The sequence below is a fragment of the Numida meleagris genome, chromosome 3 (assembly GCF_002078875.1).
Source record: "Numida meleagris isolate 19003 breed g44 Domestic line chromosome 3, NumMel1.0, whole genome shotgun sequence".
Lineage (NCBI taxonomy): Eukaryota > Metazoa > Chordata > Aves > Galliformes > Numididae > Numida > Numida meleagris.
Window position 1 is genome coordinate 24,165,201 of NC_034411.1, and position 21,854 is coordinate 24,187,054.

At 35.7% G+C, this 21,854-nt stretch overlaps 1 protein-coding gene across 14 annotated transcripts in view; it reads left to right on the forward strand.

The window, feature by feature from the left end:
* The window catches only part of MTA3 (metastasis associated 1 family member 3), a 696,451-nt gene that overhangs the window by 330,819 nt on the left and 343,778 nt on the right, over positions 1–21,854 (forward strand). For 12 of the 14 annotated variants that reach the window (XR_002436305.1, XR_002436306.1, XR_002436307.1 and 9 more), the window contains exon 22: positions 13,096–13,145. The gene's annotated coding sequence lies outside the window, so the exon portion shown is untranslated. Of the gene's footprint in view, positions 1–13,095; positions 13,146–15,815; positions 16,945–21,854 lie in introns of those variants that run through there. The other 2 variants (XR_002436313.1, XR_002436312.1) reach the window with 1 other exon arrangement.

Consider the following 21,854-nt stretch of genomic DNA (forward strand, 5'->3'; position numbering starts at 1 on the left):
ATAAATGTGATTTAGTTAATCTGTCTTGTGCTACTGTTACACATTTTATTTAATTATGTCTAGACCAATACAGCGCTTGAGTGTTATTGTTCAGGATTATTTCTAAAGTAGCAGTAAATAATTATTTGACATTTAAAACCATCAACTTTGGCTTCTTCAAGTCAGTGTTATATGCCATGAGATCCTTTAGCATAGCAGTAGGATTGTGTATTCCTTTATTTTTTCTTGTTTTTTGGTTGCTTTGTGTTCTGTGACACATACTTTTTGGAACTTAGGTAAAAGGAGCCCTGTCTTGACCAGAAAAAAAAAAAAAACTTCATTTTTTCCTCTTCTATCTAGACATAAAGGTCTTATATAAGATGCTATCTTCAGCAGAGATGAATTTGTACAATTTTTGGTTCTTCTGGAATGTCTTCAAGTTGTCAACGCTATATAGTTTAACCTGCCATCATGCCTGTCAATTAGCAATAGCTCCTAGATACACAAAGTGTAGCAAGCATGCAGCCATAGTATGATTCAGAACAAATTTTTAGTTTTCTGGTACTTTTCTGTACCACATAAAGCTACTACTTAGGAAGCATAAACTACAAGGTTGGTCAAGGATTCAAAGTCTCAGGAAGTATGAAGAGGTTTAATCTTAGTCAGTGGTTGCTGTCTGTCATTTACTATGGACTTGTCAAAGAGAGCCTACAGGAAAAAAGATGGACATTGTAATATTTGTAATATTTCCTTTCCTTAAAATATTTTATGCTTAAAATGTTGTTTACGCCAGTTTCTTCTGACGTAGTCACAGATTTACCCTTTCATTATTGTATTTTTTCATAGCATGAACAAAGATACAGCTGATTGGATTCCTTTCTTGTTTTTCCTTTTGAGTTATTTTTAAGAAGTGAGATGGACTCTATAAGCATTAAATTGCCAGTAAGGTCAGACATACTTTCTATGAAATCTTGCAGATCAGTTTATTTTTTTTCTGACAGCTCACCTGTCACTTTAATAGGCTTCTGTTAAGTAAGGAAAAACAATTTTTTCCCCTTTGTCTGCCATGACACAGGTCAGGAATAGATTAATTAATATTTTATGGTGAAACATTCTTTTGTTGTAAGAAAGGCAGAAAACATCTGTAGCTACAGAATGAAGTATAAAAAGTCAGTTCCTGTCTAAATTCTCTGATGATCTATCCGTAGTTGGTCTATTGCAGGGACTAGAAAGCAGAAAATAACACTAGCAATAAAAATCACCACTCAAAAAAAAAAAAAAAAAAATAGACTAAGTCCTTGGCAGCAAGTTTTCTTAGGCAGATTGCCAGTATCCTGATTCAGTGTTTATGGGAACATCTTGAAATGACTCCCAAATTAATGACTGTATCTTCCATCACTCCAGTCTGATGTCTGAACATGAGGAGAAATAAACAATAGTTAATGATCTGGAAGCTGCTGGCAGTTACAGTATTAGTTCTGGTTCTTATTTTCACTTACTAACAGCAAACTGTTCTGATCAGATGTTTATCTTTGCAAAACATATGCAATGGAAAATTGCACCTCAGATTGCTGTCCGTTTCACAGTCTCTTTCACTGGGCCAATTTCACACAGAAAAAAATGATTTTCTTTTTATTTAATAGCTAACAGCTTTTAAGACTGAAAGGTTTGCTTTCAAATAGATCGTTTTTTCTTTCTTTTTTTTCTTTTCCTTTTTCTCCCTGTGACAGACCCCAGACACCTGAATATACTGTACTGCGGGTTTCCCTTGTGAACACAGCAGGAATATGCGCACACCTGTGCCAAAAGGATTTTTCCTGCCCAATACCATTGAGCAGTCCAAGCTGCTGGGGAGAAGCAATTAGTTTTTTACATAAAGCAGCCAGATGATATATTGCCTTCAGATTCATGAGTTCTCCTTGAGTGTATATATATACGTACGTGATATGAAGAGCTTCTGTGACATTAAATGTAAAGGCACAACTGGCTTTTAATTTTTGTCCCTACTGTGCATTTTTTTAATGGAAATACTGTTTTATTGGGAAGTGTGGATATTTTTTTTCTTTTTACAAGCTTTGCAGTCTGCTACAGTATATAATTATACTCAGAGGTGAGATCCATGTGATAGATTTCACAATTGTGATAAATGTTTTCAAAGTCAGTGCTGGATTACCTAATTCTAACGTTGAAACCAAATCTCTTCAGGTCCCCTCACGGCTTCATAGGCTCACGTGTTTCTGCACAGTGCTTTTTTATTTTTGTAAAGGAATACTTTGTAGCAGCCTCATGTTCAGTACTGGAAGGGTGCCTTGACTCGTCAAGCCTAAGCCCCTGATGTTACAAGCACCATGTTGTATAAACCCTTCTAAGAGGTCTTTTTTTCTTTCCTGCCTCTATAAATGTGGAATTCTCATCCTACCACCAAGATCAAAAAAATATTGTTCATTCTCCTGCATATATATTCTGCAGCTTTTTCTAATATCCTTCTTGCTAAGGAGAGAGTGACAGAGAGACGTGGTTTGTATTGTCATTCCTCTGCAAAATTCATATTTCTAATCCTTCACGAATGACAAAGAATGATGCAAATCAACATTTTAAGATTCTGCCTAATTTGATTTTAAAAGTGCATCCATTTAATTTAGCCTTTCTCTTCTACTGAGTGCCCCTTTGTTTTGACTTACTTTGCTAAAAGACTAAGACCTATAGCTATGTTCTATTGGGACGTAAGTTGCTCCAAAAGTAACGCCTCTTATTTACATGGAAACTACAGCAGATACAAAGAGCACAAAAATGCTAATTCTCATCTACAAAACACTATTTTTCACCACAGCCACCACCATTAGCTATGGATTTTTGTCAGCCTTGAACAAGAACCTGCATAATGTGCTCGCAACAGTCTGCATGGCCATCCCGAATATGGCTTGTCTCTCACGTCACTGTCACCACTGGTGAAATCCTCCACTCACCACCTCACTGTGCTCGCATCCACTGTTTGGTCTTCGTAAGCAGTCAGCAACCACTGATGAATGTCAGTGAGTGGAATTTTTTCCTCATAGAGGAATTCAGTGACACACCTTTGGGTTGTATGCGCTTCCATGTCAGACGCCATTTTGTCAGACTGCCCCTCTGCTGTCATCTGTCACAAGGCAACAAACTGTAACAGAATATTGGTAGGAAGGTTGAACCTCTACTGCCATTCCAACAGCATCCACCTCTGATGTCATGGGCCAACATAATAAAATAGGAAGCATTACTTTTGGAGCAACCCTCATATTTTTTTTCATGTTGCTCTGATATTGATTTCAATATGATGTCGCTAGAAAGTTCTACTGAGATAATTTTGAAATGCATCATTGCTGTATATAACTTCTCCAGCTAAGACTGATGAAAATCTTTTTTATGTTAGGATATATTAGTTTCTTATATACTTAAGTCTTTCTACAGGCTTTCTTTCTAATTGCTTTCATTGCAGCTTTTAATTCTCCTCCAAGAACTGTTACTGTTTTACTAGCTATGTTATGAGGCACATCAAGTCTGATGATTGCCTTCAAACTCTAATGGGGTGGTTGAAGAAATTGCTAAGTGATTTAGTGAAATGTGCTTCTTTTGTTGTCAATTGTTGTTTTTTCTTCTTTGAATACTCTTTCCTGAAATATGTGTATTATATGTCATCTTCAATTTATCATTTCTTAGCTTGAGATCCCTTACAGGGATCTTGCTTGCCAGCACTAATGATGACATCCCGAGCCATTTGCAGTTCAGAATTTCAGAACTGTGACATGCAGTGAATGTTGTCCCACAAGAAAATACAGATTGTTTACAGAAAGATTATGAAGTAACAAAATAGTTTTTTATTGAAGTGATTGCTGAATTTTGAGTGAACAGTATTATTTAATTTTGCTCAAAATGCAGTCTGAGAAATAAAAAGTTCTACTGGGGACAAAAATTTGTCAGATTGTAAATCTTACTGATCCTCTTGCATTCCTCTATGGAAACCTGCTTCCTCTGCTCCCTTCTCTTCTCTTAAGTGCCTGTATACCAATGTAAGCAGCATGGGGAATAAACAGGAACACAGGTACAAACTGGAACACAGTTCCATATGAACATGAGGAAAAAAATCTTTACTGTGAGGGTAACGTAGCACTGGAACAAGCTGCCCAGAGACACTGTGGAATCCCCTTCTCTGGAGATATACAAAACCCAGCTGGACACCTTCCTGTGCAACCTATTGTAGGGAACCTGCTTTAGTGGGTTGGACTGGATGATCTCCAGATGCCCCTTCCAACCCCTACGATTCCGTGGTTCTTTAAAGTGAAAGTAATTAGCCTGGATCTACACATGGATGAAAATTGTCTGTTAAAGAAATATCTCTTACAACTACTTTAACAAAAAATGAAATTAAGTTTTCAAGACTCAAGTATTATAATTTTATGTATTAAGAAATGCTCATGAAATTAGGGCTACTTGCCAGACCACAAAGACTTTTCCTATTCTGCAGTTTTCTCTGTGTTAGAGGAGAAGAAGCAAGATGTAGCCAGGCCTGCAGCTGAATTTAAAAGGGAACTCCTTTTGAGGTTTGGCAAATTCAGTGTAGCCTCAATCACAACAGTCACATTCTGCACCTCTGCACTTTCTGGTATCTTGTGGTATAAACCAGTAGAGTAGATACTGTATATATGATCTCTATGGCAGAAATAACTGTATTTTATAGTCATAAATGCATCCTAGGATTTGTGCAATTTATTCTTTCAACTTGATTTCTTTAGTTTTGCTTTTATCAAATTTCTCCATTTGTGCTTAGAACTAAATTTGGAAATCGTGTCCAAGACAAATGGGAAACTACAGTTTGCTGTTTGACTCATTTAAGCCAGCCACAGAAATGAGATAAACATTTATTACGAAATCACTTTCCAGGCATATACACATTCCTGTTCCCTATATAGGAAGGATTTATAGCAAAGGGTATTCAGGGCATTAGAGTAATGTATTCTGCTCTGGAATTACTGGTGTGCATTTAATCTTTCACCTCATAATGAGCAGTTATTGCTATTTTATCCAGCTGAAAATAAGTGTACATAGGTATTTTAGTGGTTGTTGGTGGAGGGAAGAAGAATCAAATGTGCATGGATATGATACTATGCTTGGTATTTCTAGCACCGTAAATGATCTGACTTAGCTGCTCTAGTTGTAGTTTCTTGGCTTAGAGTAGGTCTTTCACCTTTTTTTTTTTTTTAATGGATGATTAGGTCCATAAAAAAGTTATATATCCACATTTGAAAATCTGAGTTGGCGTCCCATATGAAGAGACAGCTTCATAAGACAGATAAAATAGAAATGCTGTCACTATGGCCAGAGATTATTTATGATTTATAACTTGAATTAGTAAATGTTTTCCTTAAGTACTGTGGAATTGAACAGAAGATTTGAAAAAAATCGGAATAATGAACATCACAGTGGCTAAGCCACATATGAAAATATTTGTAGGCACAAAAATTGTACTATGTTTGAACATGATGCATGTTGTACTGTTAAAAAGACCCAAAGCTGTCCCAAACAGTCATTTACAGGTAGTAGTAATTTTCAAATGCTACTCCTACTTCTTCTCTTCCTAAGCTTTGTAAGATTGTGTTTTTCCCACTTATTAGAAGATGGATTTCTGGACAAACTAGTCACAATTTACAAATAATAAACATCTGATTAAAAATGCACTTTAGTATGTGGAAACCATGTGCACTACTGGTAGTATGTGATATATGGAAGTTCGCCAACGTTACTTTTGCACGTAATGAAGTACCTAGCTGTGTGTTAGTATATTCTACCATTTTATAACTTCAACAGAAGATCGGTTGGCAATTAAAATATTACATTTCTTAAAACTTCAATAAAAATAACTTTCAATTATGATAGCAACATCATAATTGAAGGGTTAAAAAGTAATTTAAAATCTATAGGGACAAGTAATAGCTAAGTGAATGAGAAACCATACTTAGATACAGGATCGGTGGACAAATGTAGGCAATCATCAGCTCACTCTTTTCATAGTATGGCTCTAGAAATGTCATCAGAATTGGACAAATACTTATAGATTTTAAAATGGAAAGGATTGATATGTATCCTGTGCTTGGATCTTCTGCCTAACAGATGTGAAACTAGCTCACCATGTAGCAAACATGTTCAGTCTGAAACACATCTATCTATAAAATGCTAAGTCTTGGTTCCAAGTGGTTGTTGGTGAACTTTGTGCAGTTTTAGATTTTTAAATAGCCATGTTTTTTAAATGTGTACCTCATTACTGATTTTGGTTTGACCATTGGATCTCATTAGTTCTTTCTCTGCTTGATGCAGGGCTGTGGACTATTAGAAATTTCCACTTTGTAGATGTTTGTCTCATTACTGCTTTTGGCTTTGCGTATGCTTTGCAATTTGAAAGTACCAGAGTGCCCCCCACCTACAAGGCTGCTTCATTGCTCTGAACACTCAAGAGCTATTCACATGTCACTTCTGCACTCTATGCTGACTAGCAACTTTGAGAAAAACTTTGAATGCTGTTAGTAAGGAGTATCTTGAGTTTTTGCAAAATCTGCTTCAATTTGGCCATAAATATCCTATTCAGTATTAGAACACAAGAAACTGCAAACATTAAGGAGTATTTTTTTGTGTCAACCAATTTTCCCAGTGTATAATTATGCAATTATTTAAGTAATAAAGTTTTAAGCTGGTACATGCCTGTTACTTCCTTACACTTTGTCTATTAAAACAAAATGGCCTTAAGCATTTCACTTTGTTTTATATTTACTGCATTTCCCAGAATAATTAAAGCTTAGTCATTCTGTATAATGTTACACAGGTAGCAACATAGACCTGGTTTACAATCACAAGAGTAGAGTCAGATATTCGTCCGTCTACTTTTTTGAGTAACAAGTTCTTGACAAAATTCTCAACTTTACTTATTACATAATATAAGAAACAGAAAATTCATTATCAGAATGTCTGAAGTCATATTCATAGTTGCATTAAGAAATGTAATTCCCCTAACTACAGTACAAAAATGAGACTGCACCAGCTAAACAACTGAGCCTCTGCCTTTGAGATGACTCTGTGTTGTGTAAACAGTACTGTACCACCTAATGTTAAGAAAAGCTGAGACATTAGCTAGGTCATTGTTCTTTAGTTTTTATTCATGGGGCTTCTGAGAATTGAATGTCCATTCAATGGACAGCCAATGTATTAATGGTTAGTGTTTTCAAGCAATGCACAAGTGTCTCCTGTTGGGTTTGTGCTGACATTTTTAGACTTACTTGCCTGAATCTTAGTGGAATGCTTTGGTTCACGTAAGTACTAAAGGCAGCTTTACTGTTCCATTTTCCTTTTTTTTTTTTTTTCCTCTGGACTGTGTTACATTCTTTCAGACTTTGCTCTTACATTCTAAAACTATCTTGAAGCTTATCTAGTACTGATCTGCGTCACTTAGGAAATGCTGCTTTCATCTGGGAACTCATAATATTCAGTCAGTGTGTGCCATTCATAACTAAATAGTCTCTGCTCTTTATTGTTCTCTTAATTAATAATTGTTGATTGGTTTGACTTGCTGCACATTGTTGCCAGTCATGATCAAAGAAAATCCAAGATTAATCTGCTGAACTAGATGTCAGATTAGTAAATTCCTCTGTGCTATTACGAAGATTTTTTCTCCCTCAGTAAAAGCCTGTCAGGGAATGATGGCTTGGCTATACCTCTGACAGGTCAGTCCAAAGGTCAGTCCCTGAAAACATGCGCACATTAATGCAGTAAAGCATGATGACTCATTTATATTCAATGTACAGTTCTGAGCACCATCTTCATGAGCATTAGTCAGGTAATGGTGAGAGAAAGGTAATTTAATTTAATTTGATTGCTCCTGAATACAGCTGGAGGAAGAATTTATAGCCTTATCATGTTGTAATACATATGGGTTTCTCTCAGGTCAGTAGTGGAATCAGTCAGTAAAAGAGACCAGTTCTGTGAGTCCAGCTAGTGCATCTTTTCTGTTTCTGTAACAGGGCTTGACTGACAAAAGGAGGACCAGACTTCAATTTAAGAGAGTAACACATAAGTAGTGGGCTGTAGCTCCAGCCAGAAACCCAAATAAATTTCACTAAGTTTCCTACTATTCAAGAATCTATTTTTTCCCCTCTTATTATGTATTTTTTTATGAAAGGGACTAAAAAAACCACCCACTAGCAAGAAACATAAACACAGTATCATAAGTGTAACTATTTTATAAAACTGTATTGTGCTACAGCACTCTTGGAGACTCTGGGTTCCCCTCTGTTCTTCTACAAGAACAACTTGCGCTCTGGGATTGTCATACCCTGCTAGATAACAAAGCTAGGTTTCAGCTGATGATTATCCTGTGGTGCAAGCTTCTTTCATCCTCGTAGGCATGCTGCAAATCCTTCCTTTCCCTGTCTTCCACTTCATTAGCCGCTTCAGTTTTGGTGTTCATCTCTTAGACAGAAAGTAGAAAGTTTAACGCAGTCTTTCTGCTTAATAGCTAAAAGGTGCTTCAATGAAGCTCCTGTTTTCAACCTTTTTTTTTTTTTTTTTTTCATCTGTGCCATCTGCATCCTGGTTCTGGAACCCATTGGTGAGATGATGGATTGAAATCATTTGCCCCCATGACTTAGAGGCCCAGTCAACCCACTACATTTTTCTTCCACTTTATGAAATGCTTTATTCTCACCAGAAATACCTTTTTAGCAGAAGAAAATAAATGTTTCACACCTGCCTGCTTGTCCATTTCATTCATCTCATTTTGACCGTGTATCAACAGGATGAGTCTCTGTTTTGGCCTGTTCCCCAGTGCTTGATGGCATTCATGACAGTGGAAGAGTTGATGTGTGTGGCTGCTTTAGCTGGTAGACCTCTGTCACAGCTTATACACTACCCTGTACTTTCTCCCAAAGTTCTTCTTGATTGTATTACTTTTCCAAGTTCTTATCTGAGTGCAAAGCCTTCTGTAATTGTTCCTTAAATTTGCTACAGGCTTTGTGGTTTCATTTGATACCACAAAGTGGAATCGTGAGCTGTTTCTAATTATATTTAAATTATTTTTTGAGAGTTTATAACCTCTTACCTAATTTTGCTTATGTTTAGGGCACTGTTAGTATCTTAAGATGAGTACTTCTGTTTCATACCATTATTGTCTTCAGTAGTCAGGGAAAACAGTGATCTCTCAGATGTTTTAGATAAGAGAACCCAGCCTAATAATCACATGCAGTTATCAGTGTTTCAAGAGTATTTTCGGAGATCATTTGTGATGACTCTACCTTTTGTGTTTGTTGATGTTTTGTTAGGGAAAACTTGTACTGATTCTATGTATGACCAAATATTTAAACTCCCGCATTGTTGTTCCCTAGTTTCTTTTGCTATTAGCTCATTATCATATATAGTCAACAGATTAAATGTAATTAATACTTGTATTAAATGATCTGAAAATATTTAATTTCTAGTTCATAGGTAAAAGAAGAAAAATGGTTACGTTGGAATTTGTCACATTGCGTACCTCAGTTTCCTTTTAAACTTCTATGAGGTTTACTCATGTTTTCTTCTCTTCTTCAGAGAATTTCTGAATATATTAATTTTTGCAGCCTAGTTGCTTTCCACCATGAATAAAAGAATATTTTGCAAAACATCAGGGAAAGCAATGGATTTATGACGGGGCAAAACTCATAAAACATAAAAATCTTTTTTGTTAGAGGTTGGATGACTCAGAATGACATTGAAGGAGCATCATAGCTGGAAAATTTGAAAAGAGATGACCACTTCTTTCATGTTATTGATTTATGGCAAAGTTATTTTATTAGAAATCTTTCTGCAGGCAGTTGCTGATTTTCTTTGGGCAGAAATCTGTTGTTTGCTTTCTGCTTATTTTATGTAGTCCTTAAAACATAACAAAATTAGAAGATTTAGCTCATTCTAAAATTGAGAAAAAGGCACTATCATCTCCTGATTTATGTTTTTACAGGCCACAGTACTTCCAGGGGCTGCAGTACTTAAATGCTCCAAGGATAGTATATGGTTTCCTGTAAATCTGCAAACTGAACTGAGGTCATTTTGCACCTGAACTTTTCCATGCATGTCAGCAGATTGCTGTAGTTTCCTTAAGACAAAAGAAAAAGCAGAGCAGCTGAAAATAATTAATATTGAACTTGACACATCAAAAATGTAATTTGTCACTTGTGATTAAAGCCTTTATCTTTAGTTCTATTTTTATATCCATCATGGGTCTCCCTTAGCTATCATTAGGCTCCACATGGTTGGAGTTAGTCTGACCTTTGATCCACCACCATAGACAAAGGGATCTTTTGCTGCTAAATTGGGGCCCAAGGTAGTCAGCAACAGTACAGATCAACAAAAGTAAGCTTGGCTAATAAAAATAATGATCAGCTTAGCTACTCCGATTAATTTTTAAGCCTATGTGGCTAATACAGATGCTTATCTGCAAAAGAAAGATATATTCATAACATAATTAAACATTAAGAATTCACATAGCAGTAATTTGATCTGATGTAAAAATTAAAGGTGGTGGGAGCATTATATGTTTTCAGTATATGCATGTGCTCTAAAGTTGAGAAGAGAGTAATAGTTTTATAGACTGTTTTTTCACTTTCTCTGAAGCCTTCTAGTTTTTCTGACTGCCACTGATACTGTGGTTGCTAATTTTCTAAGCACTAAAATGTCTGACGCATCACTGTCCTGTCATGTCATTGTCTTACCACCACATGTCCCCCTTGATGGTCACTGTAAGATCCATTCTCTCATACTGTGTATAAACTGAAGCAAAGAACAGAATATAATAAATGAGAGTTTCCATTATCATCTCTCTTTTTCTCTGTACAGGCATGTATAGCTAAAAGTCACTAGTATTTTACTGGATGACCATAAGTGGTGTCTTTTCAGAAGCAACTGTTATTTAACTCACACTTCTGTTAGAGAGAAGCTGAGACTGCAGTAGCAAGTCACATTGCCAGTTGTTTAATTTCAGTATCTCAGTTAAACCTAGACTGTATGTTTTGTGGTGCAACTTATTGTGAATGTGATGACAAACCCTATTTCATAACCCTGTGAGCTTACTGAAAATGTCCCACCACTTTCCACAATAATAAAATCATAAGCCAAGTCTTAGCTTGCTCTGTTAAGTGCAACTCCCTTGTGAATAGAGTGAAGACTATTAGATTTGTAGTCCCATTATTAAGTGTTTTAATGGTAACGGCTTCAATATTCTAAGGTAATTAACAGACTTTCTCTTTCATTTGAAAGTGATTGCGAGTTAGTCATTATTTTAGGCATCCACATTTTGATTATCAACATCTGATCATAAATGACTTGCAGTTTCTGAAGATAGGAACAATAGTTAGCAGAGAGTTACTATCTAGAAGACCAAATTCCCCTCTTACACTTTTTTCAGCAAACACCTCCATGCATTAAGCAGTGCTTAATGCAGAAATGTTGACCACAGAATTATAGAATGGTTTGGGTTGGAAGGGGCCTTAAAGCCTACCCAGTTCACCCCCCTGCTGTGGGCAGGGCTGCCCCCTCAGCTCAGGCTGCCCAGGGCCCCATCCAACCTGGCCTTGAGCACCTGCAGGGATGGGGCACCACAGCTTCTCAGGGCAGCTGTGCCAGGGCCTCACCATCCTCTGAAGGAAAAATTTCTTACCAAAAGCTAATCTAAATCTCCCTTATTTTAGTTTAAATCCATCCCCCCTTGTCCTATCACCATCAGACCATGTAAAAAGTTGATCTCCCTCCTGCTTGTAAGGTCCATTTAAGTGCAGGAAGGCCACAGTGAAGTCTCCTGGGAGCCTTCTCTTTTTTGATGACTAAATGTTTGAATCTTAGCATTGGGAGACTGAAAGTAATGAGGTGGCATTGTGTTCCCTTGATGTGCTTTGACACAGGTGCTATTTTTCCAGCAGATGCCCATGCATTTAAGCCACGTAACTTGTCCTTTGCTATGATGTACATCTGTTCAGTTGAGGTGATCTTAGATCCCACTGAGACATCACCATGAATTGGACACTAGGCTTTATCACCCATTTTGTCCTTTGTTTCCAACAGGTAAAAAATAACTTACTCTTGTTTTAGGATTATCTCGATACTTTGTAAACACATCTGTATCAAGTTTACCTACCAATGTGTATCTTCCATTCTTATTCAAAAGGTACACATATAACGCTGATAGACAAAAAAGTGAAAAGCGCTTTCTCTGTGACATTTAGGGTTTTCATTTGTTTAAATTATTATTTGTTGAGCCTTTATTCGTATGGTAGCACCTGCCTTTTTCACTTTTATTATGTGCTAGTTTCTCTGGGAATGTTACACTGAGTGTATTGCTGCACAATTCAGTGTTTCCACTACCATTTCTTGTATCAAGCTAAATAACTTGGAATGACTTGATATGGTCTAGTTTAATTTTCAGACTTCCAAAGAAGGCCAGTGAGAATTCAGAGTGAGGACATCATAGTATTGTGACAGTTTTAAAAATTACTATTAATAATTCTGATCAAAATTCTGTAGGATTTTTGGTGTCATCTTCAATAGGCCAAGCTATTCATGCTGTTCACCCCCAGCTCTTATAAACCTCACAAAACCATAGGATTTCTTCAGTAATGGTCGTGCATTTTCCTGCTTGTAGAAGTGCTGTTGAAGTATTTGGGTCATTTCTGAACAAAACCATGCCATGGAGAAATGTTATGACATGGTAGAATTTCTCATTCTGTGATGAAAATATCGTCCATCTGGAAGATGACTTCACTTAGGATTTCTTCAGTATCAGACCCAAATCTCATCCAAATTGTTTCCCAAGCAACTGCTCTCCTAGTTTTCTGGTTTTTGGATCTTCTGGGGTTTTTTTTGTTTGTTTGTTTTTCTTTTTCATGAAAAATCAGGAGTGTTAATAGCTATTCAAAAAAATGTGATTGCTCACTGGAGAGTTAGTTATGTTTTTATTAATATATATATAAAAGAATCAGGTAATTTTATAAATCACGGTTCATCTGTGCATTCCCTTCCCCTTGCTCTAGGTTTAAAGTTTATTGTGTGTTGTCAATAAACCTATATATTTTTTTTAAGGTCTTCTGTGGAGCCTGTTCCCTGCTTCTGCGATGTCACTACTGACACCAGTGAGTAAATTTGAGAAGGAAAATACTACTCAATACTTTATTACTCTCTGAAAGATGGTGTTGTTTAAGATTTTATTTTGTATTTCTCAACCAACAAGGCTTAAGCAAGTTATTAAGGAGAAAGAGATTCAGTTAAAAAGAGAATAATCAGAAGATGTATTTTTTTGGTCCATTCCAATTTCATCAACATCAGGCCTCATACAAAGATATTACTTACCACATTTTTGGTCATTTAAGTTATAGATACAAAAAATGTATGTAGAGAAACATGTAATGAACAGTAAATCCAGCTAAGCAATTACTTTTACAATTTTTGTGATATTGTTCTTCAGATATAGTAAGAAGTGAAAATGAACCTAAAGGTTTCCATTTAAAATCACCTCATGCTTTTTTTTTTTCCTGCTAATGGTTACAGAGTTGTTACCAGTCAAGGAAAATTCCCTGAGAAAAAAAATATATTTCTAAACAGTAAAATATGAGGTTTATTCTTGTAACCAGCACAATTTGTTTGAACTCACATATGGTTGTACTTCACTTGTGTAAATGTGCTTAACACTTACTCAGCTTTGAAAGTGTGGTTCCAGTTTCATACCAGTAAAACTGATTATTGCCCACTGATGATTTTTAAAATGGACACAAGTCGGTTCAATTCATTTTGTTCTCTCTGCAATGTGGATTTCACCATTTTATTCCCTTTACACCTGAAATGAGGGTGTTAATATGATTCTTTGGTACTGGTGTAGCTAGCTAAAAACAGTCTATCTGTTCACATTGGAATTGCCAAAGTTATAAAAATCAAATATGCATGGCAGTCTGGAAATAGTAAAGTAGACTGTATTTTGGAGTACTTAATATTAGAGGCAAGAATTAAAGTGGTCTTCCAGGTAAGTCAGTGGTATTCTTACAGCTGCCTTCATGGCGGTGGAATTAGACCTGTTAGACCTAAAATATGATGAATTAGAGTGTATGTCTGAGTAGGGTGTTCTTGAAAAATGCTTTCCTTTTATTCTCCTGGAGACGTTTCTTGAAACTGTCAGGTCCTACCATAACCTCCCAACAATGACCAGGGCCTGCCATTTGTAGTGCATTTATATAGCAGTAGAGGCTTGGATGTCTCCAAGTTACTGCATTTTTTAGATGCCTATTTTTTAGATCCCTGCTTTGGTAGTTCTGTCGCTGGTGCTCATGCGCTGTTGGCACATCTGAAAGGCTGCTGTGATTTTCAGATCCTGAATCCAGTTTTGAATGCTATTACTGATGATAGTGAGGAGAAGAGAATTTATGAATTGTACTGAGAGATTTCATGGCCTTAGATATTTGTGCTACATCTTAGAAAAATAATAATTGCAACTGCTTGTTATCATACTTTTTCCAGAACAGGCTGGAGAAAAGTTGTAGTTGAACATCACCAAGAATGAAAAAATACATTACAATGTTGTTTTCCCCCATCCCTCCCTATTTCCTTCATTCCTCCTTTGATCTTTTGGGGATTTTTGTTTTTTGCTTTTGCGAGGAGGAAGGTTACAAATAGTTTTGTTTGTTTTCATTATGAAATTACAGGACAAAACTTTAATTATACAGTTTGTACAGAAAGCAATTAAGATACCAAATGTTTTTCTCTTCCTAGCCGAATAGTTATGTCTTGTCTGGAGAAACACCAGTTACAGTGTGTATTTGTGTAGGAGGTTAAATCTTGTGTCAGTGGTTTGTAATTGACAGTTACGGTATGTTCCTGTGGCAGTTCCAGTGCCATTTAAAAAAAAAAAAGAGATTTTAGTGTAAATCTCTCAGTAGGTTGGGGTGCATTTTAAATGTCCACAAATGCAATCTACCAGGTCCTAACATTTTGCATTCAAGTGTCTTAAAATGTCTCAGGAAAACAGTAACAATTAGTTCCTAGGCTGTATATTATAAATGGATTAAAAATATTTAACTTACTCCCATATAAACTAACTCCAGTCAGGAAACCTTGAGGTCAAATAATATAGATTCAGGAGGGCAAATATTTTAAAAACCTAAGTCGAAGTAAAAGCTGGGAGTTGTGTAGGCTCCTGCAAGATTGTTATGGGGCCTTTGTAATTTTACAGAAACTCTTTGGTAAAGATGGACCCTGATTCCTCTGAAGCAAAAGTATTCTTTGTCATACATTAGTTCTTGTTTATACTGTGAAAAGTTTCACAACTGTAAATGGAGGGTAAAAATAAGAAAAAAACTGCACGTCTGAGTACTTCTCACATGAAAATAAAACATACTGCTGCTACTAAGCATCTTTAATACTGCAAGTTCTGACCTGATTGAACTGTTCTGGCATTAAAATGTAGGAGGGGATCCAAACTGGGAACTGTAATTTTTTTTTTAATTGTATTCTCTCCTCTGTATGAACAGTTACTCATGTTGAACCTTCTTACAGAGTTCCCACGTGGTAGTTAGGTAGCTGTTGTGGGGCTAGCTCCACGTCAGTAATTCTGCTGAATTTACTTAACTTTGTCATGGCTTCTAGTAGGGCAAAGGCATCCCAAAACTTCCTGGAGAATGCAAGGGAGAAAATGAAGAGGCTGAAGAAAATTCATGGCAACTAAATTAAGAGCTGTATAAACTGACATTAGGAAAGCCTGAAAGAGCTCTGCTTTTTGTCTTTACTCTTTTTTGTGTTCTGGTACTTCCTTCTAGGCTGTGGAAAGATGCATGTGTCAGATGAACTCCATCACATGGAACTGATTGATATATTTTTTTTCCACCTTTGAAGGTCTGTTTTATTTTTGTTCTAGCAAAGGATCCTCATAGTCATGGTACAGCGTAGTTCAGATAACATTTCTAAGAAGTACATCATTATCATGAACCAAAGTGTCATTGTCTAGGAATATGGAATAATTGTAGTTACTATTGCTGTTTAGTACAGGGAGAGAAAGCTGGAGTCAAGGGGAACATGTTTGGGCAAAAGTGTGCTTTCTTGCGTAGTGAATTGAAATTTCTACTGTGGGACCCTGTACTAAGCTATACCTTTTACTGAACTATCTGTAATATGTAATGCAAGGTCAAGACTTTCAGCTTCCTATAACATCTAGGCTGAATTTTCCAAAATTCATTTGTCATCTAAAGTGAGAACAAGAAGAGCTTTTCTAGGAACTAGACAACAAACCAAGTCATTACATTGGTCTTATCACCTCTCAGTAAGAAATGGAACCCACTAAAAGCAGTAGTTTATACTCTTTGTGGGAAAATCTTGATATGTGTCATGTCAGTACACTTTTTTTTTTGCATAGACATTCCAAATTACAGTGGTTTCATATATAAGAAAAGGATTATTTAAGATGGTGTAAATCATTGACTTTTGAATAGAACATTTTTCTTCTAGTTTGACAGTAAATCAGGAACAATAGGGATGTTTGTCTTTAACTTGCTCTGTAAAACAGCATTTGTCTCAACAAGTTTGTCAGGCAGTGTCTGTTGATTCATGACTTCAGACAGGTAGCGGTAGGAACAATTAACCACAGAAAACAAACATATACATAGATATTTGGCAATCACACATCAAGCAAGGTAAAACAGAATGCAAACTAGGAAATAAAACATAGAAGTCCCCAAAGCTGAAGCCAGGAATTCAGAAAAGATTAAGCTCATATTGTTCACAGGAAAATGTAACACATCCGGCCTTTGAGTGGCTAACATCTGTAGGAATGTGAAGAGTAGGTGTCGCTGTAGAGCTTTTGTTTTTCAATTGTGATTATTATTCCATTGTTCCTTTATGGTGTTTGTGAAGGAGCACGGATGAAAAGAAAATAAAGATGAGATTTCCTCAGGAAGTGGCTTCTTCCTCTTTTGTTTTGTTTTGATTTGATGCTGTAGGTGATAGAGCTTTGCTATTTGTAATTGAAGGAGAAAAAGAAAAATATTAGTGATTCAGAAGCAGTGGAAAGATTGAGAGTGTTCAGATTGGAGGCTGTATAGTCCTTTTAAAAGAAATATGAGAAGAAAAATCCTAACCTCTTTGAGATCAATGACAAAGTTACCATTGACTTCATTAGGATAAGGATAGCACCTTGTAGATGGGAGTGAATGAAGAGTTGAGGGAGACAGAAGCAAGAGTTAGAGAGCTTGTGTGTCCAGAGGGAATGAAAGATCTTGAGAGAAATAATCTTCACAAGGCCAATGCTTGTTTCTATTAAGAGATAAATAAATAGGAAGCACTTGAGAACCACAAGTTTTCTGATATTTCAGTAGGAAAATGGTAGCCAGAATGTATTATTTTTTCTTTAAGTGAATAGTGCTTAAAAACAGTACTGAATAACCAAGAAACTGGGAAAAAATATCAAAGCAAGAAAACCTGAGCTTTGTAGTACATAGTTCAATTTCATTTCTTGTAACCCTCATTTAGAAGGCAAGCAAGGAATAAATCTAGACATGGCAAGTATAATTGTAAGACACAGTGTCTTCAGGCTTCACCTCAAATTGATCTTCAAGAAAAAAAAAAAAGATTTATGTTGAGTGTAAATTTTAATTGATAGTTTCTGGAATCATTTCTACCTTAGAATAACATGGTAACAAGTCAGAATTTCTATTTACAAAAAACTTCTGGGTGTTCCCCATTGGAAATACTCCAGAATAATTTAAAGTAAACATAAATGATCCAGAAAACTCCTGAGCTTGCTTTCTTAAAATTATCAAGTGGGGATGATAATAAAGGTGTGTTGATTTAGGGGTATTTTCTCCTGGCAGCATGACACTTATTACCTTTAATTTTCTTAATTGATGACCTTACAAAAGAAACCCTTTTCTGAAAGGGTACTCATAACAGTTACTGTAATTCAGTTATGTTCCTTTAGCCTATTACCAAATGGGAATATATACTTCAATCATGTGTGGAGTAAGTGTTTTTTTTTCTGATTAGTCAACGTTTTTGGTTTGTTTTTGCTTTCCATTTATCAGTATTTTTACATTATACTAGCTTGTCATATTATTGAATACTTCCTCTTAGGCTTTTCTTTAAGATAAAGTACATTTTAATCTTTTCTACAGCTCTGATTTATTCTTCATTCTATTGGAACCATTGCAAAATAGAAGGTTTCATGGGGAATAATTATGTTTCACTGTGAATCAGTTCCTATTATTTATTTATATTTGTCCACCATTGAAGAATAAAACAAAAATTGCCCTTTCCAGTCAGGAGGAATGAGTATGTGGCTTCTGTAGTACATGATATACAACCAAAATAAAAGTGAAATACCATTTTTATTTACTGCAATATTAGCCAGTATGCCCTGGCATAGTTAACCTTCTCAGTTTAAAATCTGTCTTCATGTTTTATCAAGAAAATATGGAAATCAATTTGGTATTCATGGCATACAGTAGCACTGATTTTTTTCTTGGATACTAACGCTACAGAAGCTTGTGAACCAGTAGTGAGAAGTTTTATTTATGAGTGTTTATTAATTTCTGTTCTATTTATTTCCTTATATGGGGCTCAGGAAGAACAACAACTTAAGTGCACCAATCTTCTGAGCTACTGAGCCGTACTATATTTGCTTGTCTAAGCAAAAGACTATAAAGCATAAAAAGCTATTTAATAATTTTCTGCATTTAATTGCCATCTTGAAATCTCACAACCACTGAAAACTGTAGCATCTCTTCAAATAAAAAAAAGAAATCAATTTTTCTGTGACTATTCTTTGGTCATAAAGGACAGGATCCAAAAGGCATAAACTTCTATACGTGAATGTCCTGAAGAACAATCAGTAGAAAACCTTAAGAACTTTATTCAGGTTGACTCAAAACTTTGTTTTGTTGACATAAGTAAGATTATAGAAAGTCAAACACTCTGAAAGTTTCAGAAAAATGTTCTGATCTATGAACCTATCAAGAAAGGATTTACCTAAATGCTATCCCCTCTAGATGATAGTAGTATATGTCTCACTTATACAGTGGCTTTTTTTTTTTTTTTTGGAGTTACATCACTCCATATATAATGATAATGAACTGCTAGAAAACCTCATGTTCTCTCTAAAGTTTGGGTAAACATTCAGACCTTTAGTTAACTGTTCATGTTAAGTTACCTATTTTAGACAGAAACATACAGGAAGACTTTGTTCAGCTTCTGATTGTTTCTGTAAAACACACATTTCTGTATCTACGTAATAAATTTAGAACCACTTTAGAGCCAATTTCCTCCTGTTTCTGAGATATGTGTGAACATGCATGAGGTGTAAGAATTGCTGCGAGGTATCCTAGGATGCTCCCAAAGTTCTGGACTCCATTTTGCTTAGGCTGGGCCATTGTGCAACCACTAAAATGGTTTTATGGAACACTGCAGGGGAATTATAGACAGAGGGCTACCCAAATGAATGAGCTATGCGTATCTAAATGAGAACTCGCCTTATTTGTGAATGTATCTTGGTGGAACAGAAAATCTAATCTTTTATTTTGTTATTAGGTTTTTTTAAATGAAAATTTAAATTCTTCTTAAAGATTCTGGACACGAGAAAGAGGGAGGCAAGATGGAATCTGTGACAAAAAAATGGATATAACTGTCATAAGATGTGGGCTAAGTAAAAAGTGTGCTTTTATACAAACATGTTTAAGATAATCAACATATGATTTGTGAAAGTATAAAGAGGTAATATTGGGAGAAAATTTCCCTGTTATTTTGCTATGGAATAAAATGAAGGATTCCTCCTAGAAATCCACCCTTCTCCAAAAGTATTTTAATATCTCTTGGGAGTTTTTCATTCTAGTTACTATTCTGTCCTTTCTATTTATGCTTGTCATTAATTTATAAAATACGAGAAACTCTTAATGTGTACACTCACAACAGGGTGATAATTTGGTCTACTCATCTACAGTCTCCTACCTGTCAAGCTTTTATGGAGTGGATCACACCTGATTGCTGCTTTGGACATTTTTCTAAAAGTAATTGGATTCTGAATAGGTCATCTACATTCCCATTATTGCAGAGCAAATACACAGGCTACAAAAATCTTGAAAAATGTATGTCAGCTTATTTTCCTGACACAGATTTATATTATTGATATACTGCTCCTGCTTTACAAGTTTGCTCCGGAAAAAAACTCTGTCTTAGTCAGCCATATTATCTGATATGATTTGGGTTTGTGCTGCTGCCTTTTCCAGTAAGTACAAAGGTAATAAAGTGGTCTTTAATGTCTCATTGCTTTTCTGTTTTCATGAGATTTGTAGGTACTGTGCTTATGGCAAATTTGATCAAACTGACTAATAAGTTCAGAAGCAGTTGACAGGTGTGCCTAAATGTGTCTTGCTTCCACAACAGAGGGACTGAAATTTAATATCCTAAGTATAGACTTGGAGAAAGCTACAGGACACTGGAAAATGCTAGGAATTTATCAATTCATCTCAATAAAGATTTTTGGTACAATAAAACTATTTTATTCCATATGAGATGATGCTAGTAAGTCTGAAACCTACAAACAAATCAGCACCAAAAGAAATTCACTGACATAAATATTCTCAGTCAGTTTAATAGAGCAGTGTTGGCTGTATATTTGAAATTTATGAAGCTTTCATTTAATCATTATCTGCATGTACTGGAGGTAATTTAGATGAACAAAAATTATTTTTCATTAATTAGTTGTCAGATTATTCCGCTTTCAGTTGCATTTCCATCCTTTCTATTCTAAGGGAGAGAAATATGGCTTCTCCTTTAGAACTCAAGACTAGAATAAAGAATAGCAATGGTTCATTAACTCCTGTTTACCTTTCAGAAACCAGTTTTAAAGTGACAGAATACTAGTAGATGCTGATAAAAAAAAAAAAAACAAAACAAAAACTAAACAAAAACACAGTTTTCTTCCAGTGGAGCAGGTATTTGCAGATTTATCCTCTAAACCCTGCTAGAAGTAAATGTGAATCTCTACTTCATGAACACATTGAATCCAGGTGTGAGCTCAGTCCATCCTCTCTTGTGGGTCGTACGAGTTTCCCTTTGCTGTTTGAACTTGCACAGCGGTTGTCATCAAACTGTTACTCCTGATTATTTCAGAGGCCAGTCATTATCCAGACTGAAGAACTTCATATTTATAACTTGCCTGGAAATACAGCTAAGTGGTAGCATTGTTGTGTCATATCACACAAGCAAAATCTATATGGCTGCTCTCAGCTGTAACAATAAATAGCAACCACTTTACAGTAGCATGTTTTCCACTTGATGTGGAACTTCTGATTTCCTTTTAAAAGTCTGTAATACAACCTTTGGGTACTTCTGAATGAGCTTTGTTCGGTATGGGGTGGGTTTTAGAAACATTAATATAATAAAAAAAGTCATTGACATAATGCACATACTTAGTTAATTTGTGGCAGCAGATGAAAAAGCCTCTTGACTGTTTTTCTCTGAACATCACAAAAGTAATTTATTAAACTGCCATGGGGCAAACTGGATTTTTTGTGATATCCAAGAAGAAATCCCCAGGACTGTCCTTTGCTACCTCACTTCAGGACCTTGTTCAGAATTTAACATCTGTGGTTTTGCTAGAACTTCCTATGTAGCTTTTGGGGGTGTTGCTACACTTGCTGTTACTCAGATTTAATGTTTCAGCTAATCATCTTGGAAGTGCTTACCTGATAGAAATGAGATATGCATACCTTTTGTGTCTGCCATGATCTAATGGCATTCTTTGGCAAAAGTGGAAATATGTTACAGGTTTGGGGTGGTATTTGTGCAGTGTGCCTGGAGCTTCAATTAGA